Genomic DNA, 6,939 nt, shown 5'->3' with positions numbered 1-6,939 from the left:
GATATTTCTCTATATCGTCCTCGATATTGAACAAAATATGCTTTACTGTACATAAGCTCTCCTGCTTTGAGTTGCCAGCTACTCAAATTATTTGGATCAGTATCTTGTTCGCCTCCTGAGTCTGTATTTTCGCCAGTATTATATTTATATATATGCATTCTGGTAATATTTGATCATCATTTATGTCCAAGAGGTTGTTAACCACTCAGTAAAAAAACAACTCGTTGTTTCCATAACCTTTTATAAAATCATATAAAATGAGGATAAATATTTATGATAATCCAAAATAAAAATCTGAATATAAATATATTAAGAAAATATTAGAAGAAAAACTACTCACCAATAATTATTTGAAGACATTGCCCTTATCTTTATTTTTGGTCATATTTAACTGCATGTAAAAACAAGTATGTGTCTGCAAGAGTCGCGTGGTAGTGATGATAAACCGACACGTGTAATTCTAACTCAAAAAATAAACTTGTAGTAATAACCAGATTTATTTTTATCTCTTGAGTTGTTAACGACCCCTTGAGCATTGACGGGTTAATAAAGACGAGGTAACTTGTTCTTCACATTTCAAAGTACAAGATTTATTCACAGTTTTTTTAAAATTGATTTTGAGAAACGTTTTGGAGCATGCATGTTTGATTCCTCGTTTAATTAAATTGAACACCGCTTTTTAACTGAAGACTGTCCTGTATTACAAGCCACCTGATTTGAATTTGACAGAAAAATATTTCGTAGTTTATGAAAATTATTAACATGGAAAAGGTGAATGTAATTCATTTATATAATCATCAAATCTGAAGAGCTTGGGAAACCGATTTTCTATATTGGATTAAAACGTTGCATTTTTGCTCTAGTTTAAGTGGACACGTAGATCGAAGACGTTCAAGTAATTTTCATTTAAGTCTGGTTAAAGAACACCGTGCAAAATTACAAAAAATTATATATTATATTTTGAAATATTTTTTTTGCATCGTACATGAAGTATCTTCAATGAAATGTTTTCTGTTTTTCTTTTAGTGAAATGACTGGTTTCTGTTGTGATTAATCATCACATTACTTCATTTTCATGAATGCATTTTAGAAAATCACTGCTCAATATGTATATTTTTTTATTGAATATTGGCTATTTAGAGAGATGCGTTTCTAAAGTCAAGGTTTTTACATAATTTTATGTTAAATGAACACCAGAAAGTATTGCTACATTAGTACTTTGTTAATTTAACAGAAATGAAAATTTTCATTCCTAATCATAGTGCTATGCCACTCTCTCAAGCATAATTAGTGTCTATGACATAATTAATTTAATGGAGTAAATTCCGTGTATTATGAGTTTATTCAAGAAAACTGACATTCTTTTTTTTATTAGACATTTAACAAGTTTTTCAATTTTTTGTTTTTAACAAGAGAATACTGAACACACTGTTCACAATACCATTCAACTAATGCTCACAATTAGACTAACGGTTCCCAAAATTCAAACTCAATTTAACAAGATAAAACAGCTTGACTACACTAGTGTTCTTAAGACTGACTCTTTAGTGCTCTTTACCATTAAATTGTATTCTTTCCTTGTCCAATAATGGTTTGTTCATTCCACTCTTTTATATTAATGTATTGCGTATTGAATTTTTCATGGAGTAACATTTTTTGCTCATTATTTCTCTGGAACACTTTTCACCACTAAATGTAATGTAATTCAGAACCACTTCCATAGCTTGGTATAGAGCATGTTTTCATTGCTTCTGCTACACATATATAGGTCTTTGAATACTGAAGTTCTCATTTGTCTGTAAATTGTTTCTATTACTCTAAGCAATAACATGATGATATATTCGTGGATTGCACTACTAATTTTTATCTTCAAGGTTTCTATACACCATTAGAATCATTTTTGTTTTATGTATGTTATTATTTTCCTCAATCGCTAGACACGAAAATGAAAAGAAATTGTCATAATTTTTAAAATTGTTAACTTAATAAAATTCAGTTTCTGAATTTTTAATTTTTAATTAAGTCACCTTGATAAGGTAGCTTCAAATGAATAATGATCAATAAAAACTTTTTAATCAACCATTATATTTCTTAATTGTTGTTTAGGTTATAGGTTTATAGTTTTTGGGTAAAATGTCGTTTTTTAGTTACATTTCACTATTCCATAATTATTTTTGGAAAATATTTGTTTTGTGCTCTTTGTTCTTAGTTCTAAATTAGCCACGAAGAATTATATTTTTGTATCCCAAAATTTTAGAATATTCCATGCTATATAGCTAGTTTTTAACAGTTGACAGTTGTCATTTTTTGATGTGGAAGAGACAAATATTAATTTTTGACAAAAGTATAGATCCGGCAAAACATTCGTTTTATGATATAAAATTTTATTTGCAAATGGCTTGGTGCTATGGTCAGGAGTTGTTTAGTGATATAATGTGTTTAATTTAATTTTTCTTCAAGGCAGCTTTTTTCATTACTTATTTAAAAAAATAATTCAAGGATAACCGTCTGCTCATTTTCACATTTGGAATTGCATCATGCGGACCAACTCGTACCCATTGGAAAATATCAACAGAAAAATGTTGTAATTTATAATTAAATTTTTAGGTTTTTGTTTATGCTATATATATATATATATATATATATATATATATATATATATATATATGTATATATATATATATATATATATATATATATATAGGTTGTTTGTGAAAATGTTTCCAGTGTAATTCTCCATACCATTCCTATTTACAAAAATATTTTGAAAATTCTGAAACTGTGAAACAAACGGTTTTTTTGGTAATTATTCCTTAATTTCTGTTTGGTGATTTTTCAATTCTTTTTTTCAAAGTGTATATCTCATGATATAAAAAAATGCCATGTGCAAATATTCATCTTTTTACATTTTTTAACTTATAATAGTCATTCGAGAATAACTGTCCACACATTTTGAATTGCAACACTTGGACCAACCCGCTCCCATCTGAAGATATCAACAGAAAACTATATATATATATATATATATATATACATGTATATATATTCGGTATTTGCAAAAATTTTTTAGTTGTAGTTCTGCATACCATTTCTATTTACGAAAATATTTTGAAAATTCTGAGAAACTGTGAAACAAACGATTTTTTTCAATTGTTTCTTAATTCCTTAAAATAAAAAAAACGTCATGTGTAAATATTCATTTGTCTACATTTTTTAATAAAATATTTCCACTGGAAGTATGAGCCTTTTCTTAGGTAGAATCTATGATCCATATATTATTTTCTTGTGTTCATTTCTATTTATCTATGAAGGCAGCTTTTTTATTTAACACTTATTTGTAAAAATCTTGAAAAATGGAACATCTATGCTTAAATTGTTAGATTTATACAAGCACGTTTGTAAATTTGAGGCGTGCTATTCTAATTTTTGTTACATAATTTGGAAAGTATGTAGTAATTGGATAGAGTTTTATTTAATTTGACGTTTTGTTAAATACGGTGCCAAAATGAAATGTTTATGTTCTAGATATAATTCTGTCCAATAATAAAATTGAATAAATTATTATAATTCTATAATTTATACATACCCACTATTTAGAAAATTGCATCATATGCCAGTTATATCAGACATCAAAATCGCTAGTTCTAATTTTTTAATAATTATTATGTTATGATCACTATGATTATATAAGTTTACTTCTTCTTCTTCTCTATTGGCCTTTTGTCTAATGACATACAGCCAAGATCTGTGTTTGCTCGTTTGTATTGTGAGATACTTCTGAAGACCTGCTTTATGCCTTTCAAAAATAGAAATAGGTGACAACAAAGAGTAACAAATATAGACTCTTCACGTCCTGTGGGGTATCCAGGACATTACAGAGAGGGTTGCACAAGGAGAGTAGGATAAATTAAAGATTTTATTTTCTGGAAGTAAAAAAACCCTTTAAGTTTCTTTAGTTCATTTTCGACAATTTCATTTGCTAATTGATACTTATCATGACTGTTAGTGATGCTTTTCTGACTAAAACTCATTTTTGACAAGTTGGATTAGCATGAATCATTCCTCTGATCTGATTGTAACTCAGACGGACACTGTTTAATACTTTGACTATTGAATCTTGGCTTTTTTGAGCAAGTAACATTATTGCAATCTTCCAATTAGGGTTTAGCACGTTTAACCAGTTTCGACCAAGTAAACACTAAAATTATGCTTGATTTCTAAAATTACTAAAAGAAAATTAATAAATTTATCATTAATTGTTACACACACATCAGTTTCACCAATAATTTTCACCTCTGAGAACTCTTAAATTATACCTAGCAACATATAGGTTCAATTTTTCGAACTTTTTACTTTGCATAACCTAACCTAACCACTGTCTACTTCAAAGTCCAAGAGTTTATTTTCAATTTCCAGACTACAGGTTTTTCCATTAAATTGTCAGCAATTGCAGATAAAAAATCCAAAAAAAGGTCATCCCCTTCAGTCTCACTCGAATTCTCGCATCTTGTCAGTGTTCAGATTTACTTTCTTACAAATTCGACATGTATGGCCTTTTGATTTGCATTTAAAACATTCCCATACTTTTGTCGGACAATTATCTGGGTTGTACCCTACATCTATGACACCATTTCGCACCTTTATCACTGTTCTGAGTTAAACTTTTGGCCTTTATGAATGCCAACTTGTCCATATTTTCTGTAGCAGTAATAAGATCGAACTCACACATGGACTTAACTTGTTCTTCTACTAACTCCATTGCTAAAGCTTGAGATTCTGCTTTGTCGAACGTTAGCCGATCCATTGATAACTTTTTGTATTGCTTGCGACCGTAGACCACACACTAATTTATACCTACCAGCTTCCTTCAAAAATTAGCCAAAATTACAATAAAGTAACAGGCTTTTAATTTTTTTTAACCCTTTGATGTCTTTACCTGGTTCTTGGACAGCCAGCCAGAATTTGTACCGTTCTGCGATTTGTAAACGCTTAGAGCTGCAATATTAAATTAACTCATGCTTCAGATCGTCATAAGTTTTACTGAAAACAAATCAGGTGCTAAAATGTCCGTTAGAGTATTGTATGTCGGTAAAAAAATTAACTAAATTTCATTTTTCTTCCAGCGTATAATAATATCTATTTTATTTTCTGTAACACAGATCATAGGAATAATCTATTATTTTACTAGTAAAATAATGAATGCTCATTATGGTACTTGTAACAAAATAATAAGAAACGATAACAACGTCTTATTATGGGCGTTGTAACCAAATAGGCAGGAACTGTCATTTAATTTTTATTTAATTTGAGGTTTGTCATAATGTACTATTGTATTATATAAAATTTAAAAATAATTTGTTAATTTTCCGAATAAATCTAAAAACTCACCACTCATTTACGCACTCGTTTTAAAAATGATTTTTAAATTTCCAATTAAGCTTCTACCAGCAACTCTCCCGATTCCTCTATAATTTATGCATTTTCTAACTTTTCAATGATCAAATTTCAATATTTTCATTTCTATTTTCAATTAAATATGTTCAATTTATTTTAAAACGAAATTAAAAAGACAAACACACAAAAGCACTAGAAAAAAATCATATATAGGGTTCGTATGCATCCAAACAAGTTTCAATCGAAATTATCATAAACAAATAGATTTTAATTTTATCAAGCAGAATTTAACTGTTTGTATAGAAAAAGTTTTTTTAAAAAGGAGGAATTTATAGACACTGTGTTGATGTTACGTGAAAAAATACTGAATCTATGATTCTGAATCTTGATTTTAATATATTATACGCCATAATAATGTTATACTGAACACACCGTTTACACTACCATCACACCAATCTTCACAATTACACTGTCTGACGCACGTTTCGATAACCAAGTTATCGTCTTCAGAGACAGAAGGTAAACTGTCTGAAGACAATAACTTGGTTATCGAAACGCGCGTCAAATAGTGTAATTATCACTGTTTGTGCAGTGTGAACAGTATGTTCAATACAAATATCACTAACGGTTCCAAAAATTCCAGCTTAATCTTAATAATGTTCAACAATTTCGAAAAAGCAGAGCTAGCTATTTTTTTGTAATTTTAGCGATTTCTAGTGTTAGATAATATATGACTGGCCTAGTTTTCATTGTTTTAAAAATTCCTCACAAGAATTATGTCTTGCACCATTTTTATATTTTTTTTTATTTTTTGTAACGTTTCATGTGAATAAGACCCTATTTTCTTTATAAAAATAATTTCTCAAAGCAATTGTAATAAGGATAGTAGCAGTTTCAAAATTATACACTGAAAGCACCTTTATGTAAATGGTATTTGTATCACATTGTAATCACCACCAAATTATTTTCTAAACTTAAATTTTTCTGTAGGTGTTGGTTAAGTATATAAACAATTAATTTAATATTTAATCAGTGCATTTTAAAAAAAACTAGAGCAGGTTTGTTAAGCTGAGGGCATAATTTCAGGACCTTATCAACCCATATGACAAACACATAAAAATTAAATTAATTAAAAATATAAGAAAATTAATTAAATTCTCTTTAGCATTTTATTTGTGCTTTGTTCAAATAAAAATACTTTAAATTGGTTAAGACATAATGAAATTGTATTTGAAACTAAATCCGTAAATGTTTCTTTCGAATGGATTTAGAGCAAAAGTTTTGTTGGTGAATAATAATTAAATTTCATTCTTGTACTGACCATTGAAGACGTACCATTTGGGCAAATTCCAACTAATTTACTCTAATGGAAAACGTATCGTTCGAAAGTATTTTACACTATGGTAAAAATATCTTTTCCCATAGTGGTCCCTTATAGCGAGCAAATCCATCATTCACATCAAAGTACTCTCTGAGCTGAAAAGATAAATCTGTACACTCATCCAAAGCCATCGAAAATGCTGGAAAATCCGCCATTGTGTATGC

The sequence above is a fragment of the Diorhabda sublineata genome, chromosome 8 (genome assembly GCF_026230105.1).
Source record: "Diorhabda sublineata isolate icDioSubl1.1 chromosome 8, icDioSubl1.1, whole genome shotgun sequence".
Taxonomy (NCBI): Eukaryota; Metazoa; Arthropoda; class Insecta; order Coleoptera; family Chrysomelidae; genus Diorhabda; species Diorhabda sublineata.
This window is presented reverse-complemented; position numbering follows the sequence as displayed.